The following is a 12456-nucleotide window of genomic DNA, read 5'->3' on the forward strand; positions in this document are numbered from 1 at the left end:
CTCTGCAGACTACGGATGCACCCTCTTCAAGAATTTCTCGACGCCCTTTGGATGCAGGCGAGGGGCACCTTCGAAGACAGGGTCCCCCTCAACGAGGTGTTCCGGCGGGCGATTCAGTGGTGGGGCGTTCGAGCGCACCTCAAGGCGGACAAGGACTTTCAGACGCCGGCGTACCAGGAGACGGTGACGACGGACGCCTCCCTGGAAGGTTGGGGCGCCCACACCGGAGATCTCCACGCAAGAGGCCTCTGGCTCCCGGAGGAGAGGCTCCTGCACATCAACGTCCTGGAACTCCGAGCCGTGTTCTGGGCTCTCAAATCGTTCCTCCCGTCGCTCAAGGGCAAGGTGGTGCGGATCTTTACGGACAACACCACGACAATGTTTTACATACGGAAGCAGGGAGGCACCAGATCCCCAGCCCTATCCAAGGAGGCACAGGATCTGTGGCACTCGGCGGTCGCCCAGGGGATGTTCCTGGTTCCCTTCCACCTGGCAGGAGAAAGCAACACCATCGCCGACTCGCTCAGCAGGGAGCTGCGCGCGTGTCATGAGTGGGAACTGCGCCAGGATCAGGTGGATCAACTCTTCCGACAATGGGGCAAACCCCAAATCGACCTGTTCGCAACAGCGACAAACTCGACGTGCAAGAGGTTCGCCGGCAGGTTTCCCCAGCCGAGAAGCATGGGCGATGCGTTCTCGTTCCCCAGAAACAGAGACTACTTTTGCCTTCCGTCACTTCAGCTCCCAGTAAGTCGAATAGAATTGTCTTCCCTTCCATCCACCTTGCCGTCCATTGTGAAGGGGAACTCCACCCAGTCAGGGTGCATGCCGCAGAGACTGCCCCCCTCTCGTGCCCCCCCCCCCCCCAGTTCCGGTAGATTGAAATGTTTTTCTCTGATCCTGGACCGCCGAACTGAAGTCCGGAAACAGCCGGATGATAGAGCTCCCCCACCGCAACTCCTTTTTCTCTCGGGCTGCCCGAAGTATAGCATCTCTATCTCGATGACAAAAAATCCTGGTGATTATAGGTCGTTCGGGAGCCCCGGGGGTGGTCTAGCCGCCAGCAAGCGATGGGCCCGCTCTACCATATTAATTCCAGACAGCAGAGGATTATCCAGCACGTCAAGCAGAAGCTTCTCAACAAATTTTTCCATATTGTCTATATGTGTAGATTCTGGTACCCCCGTGACGCAGATATTATTCCTCCTTGAGCGGCCCTCCAAGTCCTCATTCTTCGCCGCAATTTTTTTAACTATCTGTTGCAGGCCGGCTACCCCGCGCTGCAAAGAAGTGACACTATCTTCAGCAGAGCCAATCCTCTGCTCCGCCTCTTCCATGCGCCCGCACAGCTTCTCTAGTTGCACTGCCGATATGTCCACCTTACAGGAGAGGGCATCAATTTTAGCGCCAAGGGAATCCGTGCTGCCCTTCAATGCCAGCAATGTCTGATTCAGCGCAGCAACATCCATCTGTCCGGTCGATTGGGTCTGCGATCCAGAAGGTGCACGTTGATCCTGAGCTGTGTGTGCAAATTGCTCCATCCTCGCTTGTTTTTTATTATTTCCCATGCTAGATCAATGGAGTAGGCCCTAAGTAATATCCAGTGGAGCCTGTGAGTGCGCTTCACCACAAGCCCGCAGTCTCTGGGGCGCCTGCCAGACGCACCTAAGCCGAACTGGGGCCTCAGTCACAGGGCAGTGTGCAACATCTCCACCAGCACACTGCAAGTGAGCCACCGAGGATAAAAATGCCACTGGAAGCAAGCGCAACCACGCCTCTAAACAGGGTAGTGAAGTCACTGCACCACAAAGTGTTGCGCCATCATCCACCATTCACCAGCAACACCATGGGTGTGCAACAATATAAGTCAATGTGCAGTCAGTATAAAACTGTCTTAGGCAGTTGCCTTTCACCAGTTCCTGTTGTAGCAGCCTCTGCTGTCCCCGCACCCACAGATACCTCTCCCCCTCCAATCCAGCCCAGGGGGGGAGGGGGGGGCGGCACCAGTCCCAAGGACGTCCGACATATTCCCCTCATATATTGGGGAGCTGTCAAGTGGCCGTGCCTCTCTCCAGCAGCGCTCCGCACATCCAGGGAGCACCTGCAAGCGGGTCCCGTTCCGAGGGCTGCCCCAGCCTCCAGGCACCCCCGCAGAGAGTCAGCCAGTCGTTGTGCCTCCAGGGGCGCACCCTGCGCCGGCACCAGCTACCCGCGGGGGAGTCTTCCCCAGCTACCGAGTCCAGGAGGGGCCAAGCCGCAGGGAACGTCCGCAGCAGCAGCGAAGTCCGTCCGGCGGTACAGGTCTCCGCCCGCTTCGGCACTGCTCGTCAGGGCGCCCCCAGCAGCTCCACAGTGCAGGAACCGGCCCCCGTCCAGCAATGGCCAGCGGCAAAGCAACCTCCCAGGGGAAGGGGTTTTACGGCAATAACTCCCCGACCTTGGAGCGCCGCCCCTCCCCCACGCCACACAATGACGGCCCACAGCTCCGAGCTCCGCAGCCGAGTACTCCAAGTTTAATGGGAACCAGGCACGGAAGGCAGGATTTCTCAGCGGTTATTCAGGTTGGTGCTGTCTGAGCTTCTCAGGCAGCGGCCATCATGGATCGCTGCGCAACAGCGCCCCCTCAATAGTTTTGAAGCATATGCTAAAACCAATGGGTTAACAATCCTTTAAAAACCCAGATTCTATCCTTCCGGAAAAAGAGCGTAAAAACTTCTGGCTACGTCATCAAATTGGGCGAGATCCCCCTGATATTGGCTAAGAAAGTGCGATATTTGGGGTTCCATTTTTCGGCATACCCGGGCTCTAAGCTATTATTTGAGTCACTTTTACGTAAGGCGAAACTGCTCGAAGCACATGTGGTAATGATTGACTGAAAGTTCGGTATGTTTTCCCTGAAACCTGCTTTGATCTTGAATCGTATAGAAGGCCGCATTTGGGGAAGATTGCTGGGTGTGCCAAATGCGATATACCTATCTCCGCAATCAGGTTCGAATTGGGTATTGTCAATGTGGGCACGGGTTCAGTGGGCCTGTTTATCTCTGTACTCCAAAATTAAAACTGGAGTGCCGAATTGTTGGGGAGAATTCTCATTCTATGGCTAATTTCCCCTCACCTAGTGAGTCCCCCAGCAGCTTTGCTGGATTTCTGGAGCTATTTTCTCCACTTGGTAAGAGTGTGAGCCTTTCTTTCCACTCTTAAATGTGTTTTGCCAGATGTAGCTTACTGTTTGTGTCATAGTAGGCTCTGGAGGACACCACTCCATGAGACCCACTTTTTGTGTGTTAAACAGCACCTTCAGTGCAGTGACACAGGGTTGTCTTTTAGACTTCCCACTGACTCCATTTTTCTGGGGCTGACTGTCCCCCAGAAGCTGGTAAAGTTGCCATTTACTTTATGTAGTCATGTAAAGCTACAGACCCAGTACACCCCATTTTACATGGAGTATTGCAAAGGGTTAACTCCTATCCCTTTTTGTCTGTGCCTCTCTGAGCTTTGTTTTGCTCTTTTAACTTTTAGACTTGGCTGGTGGCAGTGGTATCTACCCTAACTTTTCTACCACGATTATATTATATAAATATGGTTTTGTTCCAGGCTATTATAGTAGCCTAGAACATAAACCTACTTGACCAAATACTTACTTTTTGCTCCGGTCGGGTTTATTCGCCATTTCTTTTTGTTAAAGTCCTTCTTTTGTTTTACTTTGCACGGCAAACCAGGTTTGCCTTCTTTGTTCAGTCTTTTGGCGGGCTTCTGCCAAGAAGCCCTCCTCTTGGCGCCTTAGTGTCTAGGTGGGCTGAATGTGAGGGAGGGGTGTAGTGTTACGCTCACCTGGTTCCCATGGGGGCGTCAACCAGAACTGGGCCGCTGTTGTTTCCACCAGCGTGACGTGTAGCGCCGAGATGACTGACTGGACTGACCCGCTCAGTTTGTCTGGCTCGCAAGAATATTCTGATGGTTTGGAAGGATGAGCTCTCCATCCTGCGTCGACCGCAGGGGCGCGTTGATGACCAGTTATTTCACTGGCGTAGAGGAATTGGTGAGTTCCAGTATTGACTCTAAAGTCCAATTGTTCATAAGAGTTCAAATGTCTGATCTTCACTCTGTCCGATTCCTTGCAGGTTGCCGATTAATCCACTCGAAGATTTCCAAATGGCACTTGGTAAGATTCAGGTAAGTCTATTGTGGTTTTCCCCTTAGGGGCCGGGGTACGGCGATGAAGCAGAGTTGACGGTGCCGACCCGAGATGAGACCCCCGTGGTAAATCAGGTAAGTTTTGTGGGGGGTAACTGGTATTGTTTTTGCTTTCTCCCCTTAGGGGCTGGGGTACGGCGATGAAGCAGAGTTGACTGCGCCGACCCGAGATGAGGTGAGTACCTCCCGTGGTAAATCAGGGAAGTCCTTGGGGGTATCTTGTATAGCCTTAGAGAGTCCCCTTGCTCACCTTGCTGTCTTTGTCTCCTTAGGCGTCGGAGGGCGGCCGCGAGATGGAGAGAGCATGCTGGAATGCTGAAGTACCGCCAAGCAGGTGAGTTCAGTGCGGCGCCGTAGGAATGCGAAGCGATGCTTCAAAGACTTCTGTCTTTCAGTTCTGTGGCGAAACGGATCAGGATTCAGGTAAGGATTAAAGTTAAAACTCCTGTTCTAACCTTTATCCTTCTTTTCTTCTTGTTTCAGGAGTCCCAGGACTGAAGCGGGCGTGGCTGAAGACTGGAGCTGTTGAAAACACAGTGAGCGTTACGCTGCAGCAAGCAGAATAACGCGAAGCACGTGTGGCTGTCCGGGCGTGGTTTAAATAGCCTTGGAAGAAGATCTAGGTAAGTATTCTTCCACAGCCCCACCCAAGTAACAAAATAGTCCCTTCAGTAAAATAGTCCCTCCTAAGCCTCATTTGGCTTGAGTCTTCATGCAGCATGGTCTGCCTCAGATGAGTATGCAGCATGGTCTGCTTCAGGTAAGTTATCAATAATGAGCCTGGCACCCATGGAGCCAGGACTGGCTATCTTTGAGCCTGGCGCCATAGGCGCCAGGACTGCACCCAAACAGCCCCTAACTGGGGCTTTTGGGCATGCTCCAAGTGGCATGATGCCTGCTTCCGGGGCTGCTGGGCCTGGTCTGGTCTTCCGGGGGCAGGCATCATGACATGTAGTCACCCCCTGCACAGGGTATCCTTGGAAACCCGAGTCGCACTTTGGCATGATTGGCTGTGTGATGCTGCTGTGTGATTGACAGCCAGGCTGTGTGAATGGGGGATTTTCGCATAACAGGTAGGACTCTTTGGCTGGAAGTCAGTCGCCAATGACGAGAAGATCCAGTCCGGAGTCTTCTTCCCTTGAGCCTGTTGGGATCAACCAGCTCATCTTCCACAGGCAGAGGATCCTCTTCTTGGTCGAAATCGATGCACCCTGCTGTAGTGGTCCGGATAGCCATCTGAAGAGCCTCTCCTGTTTTTAAAGGAGCTCCTCTTTTATTCACGGTCGCTGCTGCTGGCCTCATCCCTGCGTAGTGCAGCTCACTCCAGACGTCGTCCTTGTCCCCACGACTGAAGATCCAGGAACTGTGGGTCTGCAGGAAACTACCAGGAACAACTGTCGTGGCACCAGCTTCTCCAACGAATAAGGTACTGTCCAGCTTCGAGGAACTAGGGTGAACTCATTTCTCCTCATCCAAGGCTTGCCCTTGTCTTCCTTCCCTCTTATAACTTTTGCTTCCTCTGTTGACAATATCCAAGTACTCCTGGCAACGTTGAATCTTGAACTGTCGGTGTGATCCTCGACAACAGGAACCCGGTTCCACTTGACATTGGCACCGCCCTATTGACTTTTATTTTCCTGTCAGCAAGTGTTCTCCGATTCTGTCTGCCTTGACAAAAGTATTGCCTATGATTTTTGCCCCCAACTCTCTTTTGTTAACTCAGGTGCTAAGTGTGTTTTTACCCCGGTAACATTTCTTTCCGCTGACACGCGCATCTTTAGTAAGACCGAACTGTCATTACTGTCAAAAAGTGATCGCATATGTATTCCCGGTAACGTCTTTTGTTTCACAACACCGGTCCGTCTAACCATAAGGTACTTGCCTTGAGTTGTACTGCACAAAGAGAATTGGTTGTGTGTAGTGTATTTTTCATGTGGTTTTAGTTTAATAGAAGTCAAGTATTTTACCAACAGATGGTTTAGAAATAAATGTACTTTTACTTTTTCTCCAGCATGGGGTCTGGCATGGATTCACATGCTCATGAATATTCCCCGTCGTCAGGCTGGGAATCCTCGGTAAAGATAAAATCAGTATCAGTTTTGTTTCCTGATCTGTCTTTCCTAGTAGTAACCAATCACTGATCTCTGCGTCATACTGACCACAGTCAATGACTGCCCTCTACCTAAGCCCCGCCTCTGGCAGCCATCTTCAGATTTTTACCGCACGTTCAAGTGTTGGGAGTCCTCGTGCTTAGCTCTCGAGCTTTTACTGCGTGTTTCGTGCTTTTTCAGGTAAACTTTCACATTTTTTCGGTTAATCGAGCCTCAAGCTCCACCGTTTCTACTCCCGTTAACGGCTACCCGTTGCGGGATTTTCCTACGCCCCTCAAGGGTGAAGATTTCATCGAATCAACTTCTTGGAGGATTCCAGAAGATTTGCGGCCTACTTCGAGATGGCCCAGGATGCGAGTTCGTCACCCGTAGCCAAGCTGTTTCGCAGCTGCCCTGGATGCGGGCTGCAGAATGTGTTTAAGGAAGACGAACATTCGCGATGCCTCTACTGTCTTCATGGGGACAAGACTCATGTAGAGAACGACTGCCAGTTCTGCAAGAACTTGTCGGAGCGGACCATGAGGGACCGTCAATCCCGTCTCGCAAGCTGGTTGGAGAAGGGCTCGACGGGTGAGAAGAAGAAAGGGTCCGAGCGGGCTTTTAAGTCCTGTGCGGGCGCACCGGCGACGGGGGCCCAACACCAGGCCAAGCGCTGCGAGTCCGCTGGCTCCGGGAGCGCCGAAAGGTCAGGCTCTTCAGTCGCCAGGCAGGGCGCACCTTCCCCGGCACCGTCAACCATGAGCCAACGCTCCGGTTCGGGGAAGAGGAAGTCCGAGACCACGGGTAAGCTTCGGGAGAAGCCCCGTCCGATCTCGGAAGAGGGGGAGCAAGGCGTCGCCCCTCCCCCGGAGGGGAGGGCCCGGGACGCACCTAAGGTGGTGAAGGCACCTACCCAGCAGGCGAAGGCCTCTATCGAGGCTATCGCGGCGACTCTGGCCAAGCCGGCAGAGACACCGCCAGCGGAGACCGCCTCCGGGACTAGAGTTTCCCTGCCGCCAAGGAGGGAACCCTCTTTTCAGCCCATCGTCGTGGCCGCCATGATGGAAGAAGTGAGGGGGGGGCACGGTGCCCTCCTCGAGCTCGGAGTCGGCCTCGGAGGAGGAACTGACCGAGGCCGTGAGGAACCTCGAAGTCCAATTCGAGAAGGTTCGATCCCGTCAGGAAGATCCTCGGGAGATAACCGAGGAAGACAACGATGGTGAGGAAGAGCGGCCTTCCCTTCCGGTGCAGCCGGATCCTAGGCCTCAGGATGGCTCGGCGGCCATTTTGTCTGCCATCCAGGCCTTATGCTCTGAGATAAGGACGAGATTCCCACGGCCCAGGCCGGAGCTCCGAACAAACGACGGAGGACCCAACCCTCTCCTCCGCTCGCCCCCATAAGGCCTACAGTTCCCTCCTCATCCTCCCACGAGTCGGGAGATGACGGTGCGGTGGGCTCGGCGACGGATTCTGAGGGCGACGACGACGGAACGGGTCTCCCGGGCCTCGACGCCCGACGAGATTGGTTCATTCCACGCCATGATCGCCAGGGCGTCCGAATTGTTCCAGCTCTGCCCGAAGGAGCAGAAAAAGGAAGGTTTCCTCTATCAGCGCCGGGAGGCCAAGAGGAAGACGGTCATTGCGGTGCCCCTTATCGATGACATTTGGGAGGAGGGCCTGTCGGTTCTCAAGAACCCCTCCACGGCACCAGCCAAACGGGACCGGTACGAGAAGAAGTACTGGGTCCCCGAAACCGCTCCCCTGTCCCTCAGGGCCCAGCCAACGCCAGACTCGGTCGTCTCGGCGGCGGCGAAGAAGAAAGCGGCGGGGTCAGGAGCCTCGACGTCGAATTCCCCACCGGACGGTGAGGGAAAGAAGTTGGACGCCATGGGGCGGCGGGTCATTTCGTCGGCGGCGACGACCATCAAAGCGGCCAACGCCCTGGCGATCGTGGCCCGTTACGACAGGGAGCTCTGGTTTAAGCTGGCCCCCTTATTGGACTTCTTGCCGGACAAGAGGTCCGAGGCTCTGGAAATACTGCAAGAGGGCGAGGTGGCGTCGGACCACGCCATGACGGTGGCAACCGATATTGCCGATACCGGGTTCCGCCAGCTGGGCAACAGTGTTTGCCTACGACGACGGGGTTGGCTCCGGGTGCCCGACTTCTGTCAGGAAGTCCAGACCAGGGTGTTGGACATGACGTTCGACGGCAGCAACTTGTTTGGGAAGGCGGTGGACGAATCCCTCCAAGCCATAAAAACGGAGACGGCCCGCACCCTAGGAGCCCTTCAGCAACAACGGCCCTTTCGGAGCTCCGGAGGCAGACGAGGTGCCTCCAAGGGATCCAGCGGTGGCTCGTCGTCCTACCGCCAGCCGGCACGCTCCTTGTCTCAGGAGGCCTACAGGGGTCGCGGCAAGCAGGGAGCGCCTCGCCGCCGTCGGCAAGGTGGCCAGGGCGGCAAGGCCATCACCTCCAAGCAGGAACTGAAGCGGCCGTGGTCTCGGGCCCCCACAGAAGCACCCTGGTGGGAGGCCGGCTGACGAACTTCATCGGCGTGTGGAAGTCCATCTCCACCGACCGTTGGGTGCTGGATACCCTGGGAAGAGGACACTCTATCGAATTCCTGAAGAAGTGCCCTCACGTTCCACCTGTGGCCAGGAAGGAAAAGGAAGTACGGGCGATGCTCAGGAAAGGCACCATCGAGCTTGTCCCGAAGAGGCTCCGGGGTATACTCAAGGTACTTCCTCGTCAGGAAGAAGACGGGCGGCTGGCGCCCCATCCTGGACCTTCGTCGTTTGAACAAATACATCAGATCACAAAAGTTCAGGATGGTCACCCTCCAGCACGTACTGGGACAGCTGGAGGAAGGCGACTTTCTATCGTCGTTGGACCTGGAGGATGCATACTTCCACGTTCCCATCCTCAAAAGTCACCGAAAGTTCCTCAGGTTCGTCGTCCAGGGACGCCACTACCAATTCAGAGCACTGCCGTTCGGATTGAAGTCGGCCCCCAGGGTCTTTACCAAGTGCCTAGCACCAGTAGTGGCGCAGCTGCGCCTGCAGGGGATTCACGTCTACCCCTACCTGGACGACTGGCTCATCCGCTCAAGGACGAGGGAACTCGCTGTCGAACACACTGCGAGGACCGTCCAGCTACTCACAGACCTGGGATTCGCCATAAAGTACCCAAAGTCCCACCTGGTGCCGTCGCAGGTGGCCCTGTTTCTGGGAGCGAAGCTCGATACAGTGAGGCGCCTGGCGGCCCTGTCGGAAGAACGAACGAAGACCATTCTAGGCAAAGTGCAGCGCCTGCTTGCCACGGATGTGGCCAGGGTGAGGTCCATCAAGTCCCCCCTGGGGATGATGTCCTCTTGCATCTACCTGGTGCGCCTCTGCAGACTACGGATGCACCCTCTTCAAGAATTTCTCGACGCCCTTTGGATGCAGGCGAGGGGCACCTTCGAAGACAGGGTCCCCCTCAACGAGGTGTTCCGGCGGGCGATTCAGTGGTGGGGCGTTCGAGCGCACCTCAAGGCGGACAAGGACTTTCAGACGCCGGCGTACCAGGAGACGGTGACGACGGACGCCTCCCTGGAAGGTTGGGGCGCCCACACCGGAGATCTCCACGCAAGAGGCCTCTGGCTCCCGGAGGAGAGGCTCCTGCACATCAACGTCCTGGAACTCCGAGCCGTGTTCTGGGCTCTCAAATCGTTCCTCCCGTCGCTCAAGGGCAAGGTGGTGCGGATCTTTACGGACAACACCACGACAATGTTTTACATACGGAAGCAGGGAGGCACCAGATCCCCAGCCCTATCCAAGGAGGCACAGGATCTGTGGCACTCGGCGGTCGCCCAGGGGATGTTCCTGGTTCCCTTCCACCTGGCAGGAGAAAGCAACACCATCGCCGACTCGCTCAGCAGGGAGCTGCGCGCGTGTCATGAGTGGGAACTGCGCCAGGATCAGGTGGATCAACTCTTCCGACAATGGGGCAAACCCCAAATCGACCTGTTCGCAACAGCGACAAACTCGACGTGCAAGAGGTTCGCCGGCAGGTTTCCCCAGCCGAGAAGCATGGGCGATGCGTTCTCGTTCCCCTGGGACGGCCTATACCTGTATGCGTTCCCTCCGTTGCCGTTGCTGCTTCGACTCATCAGCCAGCTCAAGAGGTCCCGGTGCAGGATGATCCTCGTCGCACCGGCGTGGCCGAGGCAGATCTGGTTCCCGGACCTTCTGGACTTGTCAACGTCCCCTCCCATCAAGCTGTCGGCGGACGTGGACCTTCTCTCCAGAGAAGGAGGCGCCATCTTCCACCACGACCCGGCGTCGCTGAACCTGCAGGCTTGGCTCCTGCAGCGCTAGAGTTTGGAGGCTACAATATACCGGCCGATTGCAGAGAGGTTCTTGCAAAGGCCAGGGCGTCCTCGACTCTCAAATGCTACGGTCATAAGTGGAAGAGGTTCTCTATCTGGTGCCGAGCACAGAAGATCAACCCCCTACGGATTACGGCCCCTCAAGTGCTGCCGGACCTGCTATCGCTGGCAAAGGCTGGGCTAGCCCATGCCTCCATTAAGATTCATCTGGCGGCGATCTCCAATTATACCAGAACCACAGGACGGACGTCCCTGTGGTCCCATCGACTGGTAAAAGAGTTTATGAAAGGACTGTTCCGGTCGTTCCTGCCGGTGAAGGCCCCGACGTGGGAACTTCACGTGGTGCTGACCAGGCTCATGGGGCCCCCATTCGAGCCGATGCACTCCGCACTGATGAAGTTTGTGTCGTGGAAGACTGCGTTCCTGGTGGCCATTACCTCTGCACGACGAGTGGGAGAGATCCAGGCCCTATCCTGCAAAGCACTATACTTGACTTTCCATGCTTCGAGGGTGGTGCTTAGGACGCACCCCTCCTTTATGCCCAAGGTGCCGTCGGACTTCCATCTTAATGAGCCCTTGGTGTTACCTGTTTTCTTCCCGTCTCCTACGTCGCCGGCCAAGAGGACTTTGCACTCGCTGGATGTGGCTAGAGCGCTGAAGTTCTACGTGGACCGCACGAAGAGTTTTCGGAGGACATCACAGCTGTTCGTGAACTTTGGACCTGTGAATCAAGGGAAGGCTCTCTCGAAGTCTTCTATTTCCAGATGGCTCTCCGGCTGCATCATGCACTGTCACCGGTTGGCTAACCGACCGCTGCCAGGCCGTCCGAGAGCCCATTCGACCAGAGCGATCGCTGCTACTACGGCGTTCTTATCTGGTGTGCCCCTGCTGGACATCTGCAGGGCTGCTACGTGGAGGTCGACGAACACCTTCACGAGATTCTACTGCGTCGATCGGGATTCCAGGGAGGAGTCCAGGGTCGGCCAAGCAGTGCTGCGCAACCTGTTCGCTTAAGGTGAGCCTGGTGAGGAGGTAAGAGATGCTTAATGTTGAGTTGTTTTGTATTGCTTAATGTTGAGCCTTTTACCACCCCCCCCCCCCCCCGTGGTTGTGCATGTGTGTACTGCTATTTAATCTTATATTCATGAGCATGTGAATCCATGCCAGACCCCATGCTGGAGAAGGAACAAGTTACTTACCTGTAACTGTTGTTCTCCAGCATGGGTCTGGCATGGATTCACATGCGAACCCTCCCGCCTACCCCTCTGCGGCTCTTCACTTGGTCATACTGCCACTTCACGTGCTACCAAATCTGAAGATGGCTGCCAGAGGCGGGGCTTAGGTAGAGGGCAGTCATTGGCTGTGGTCAGTATGACGCAGAGATCAGTGATTGGTTACTACTAGGAAAGACAGATCAGAAACGAAACTGATACTGATTTTTTCTTTACCGAGGATTCCCAGCCTGACGACGGGGAATATTCATGAGCATGTGAATCCATGCCAGACCCATGCTGGAGAACAACAGTTACAGGTAAGTAACTTATTCCTTCACCCAAAAACCTCGAGTCAGTGTTTGCTTGAGTCATAGTAATTGTGTCCCTTTGTGTAATTTCTACTACTGCTTATTTGTTCTTGAGAGAAGTCTGGCTGCTCCGATACTGTTACCACTTTAACATTGTAGTACAGGGTTGTACCAAAGGTGAATTTGTATTACCACTTGTAGTCTTAATTGTGTGTAGTGGTCCCTAAGGGCACTGCACAGGATTCTGCCTAACACGAATACTGTACCATTTGTTGGGTGA

General features: G+C 55.2%; 1 protein-coding gene across 3 annotated transcripts in view; it reads left to right on the plus strand.

Moving 5' to 3' along the window:
• The window catches only part of CKAP5 (cytoskeleton associated protein 5), a 1593334-nt gene that overhangs the window by 1123040 nt on the left and 457838 nt on the right, over positions 1-12456 (plus strand). The window lies entirely within an intron of this gene.

The sequence above is a fragment of the Ambystoma mexicanum genome, chromosome 11 (assembly GCF_040938575.1).
Source record: "Ambystoma mexicanum isolate Mex_15411 chromosome 11, UKY_AmexF1_1, whole genome shotgun sequence".
Classification (NCBI taxonomy): domain Eukaryota; kingdom Metazoa; phylum Chordata; class Amphibia; order Caudata; family Ambystomatidae; genus Ambystoma; species Ambystoma mexicanum.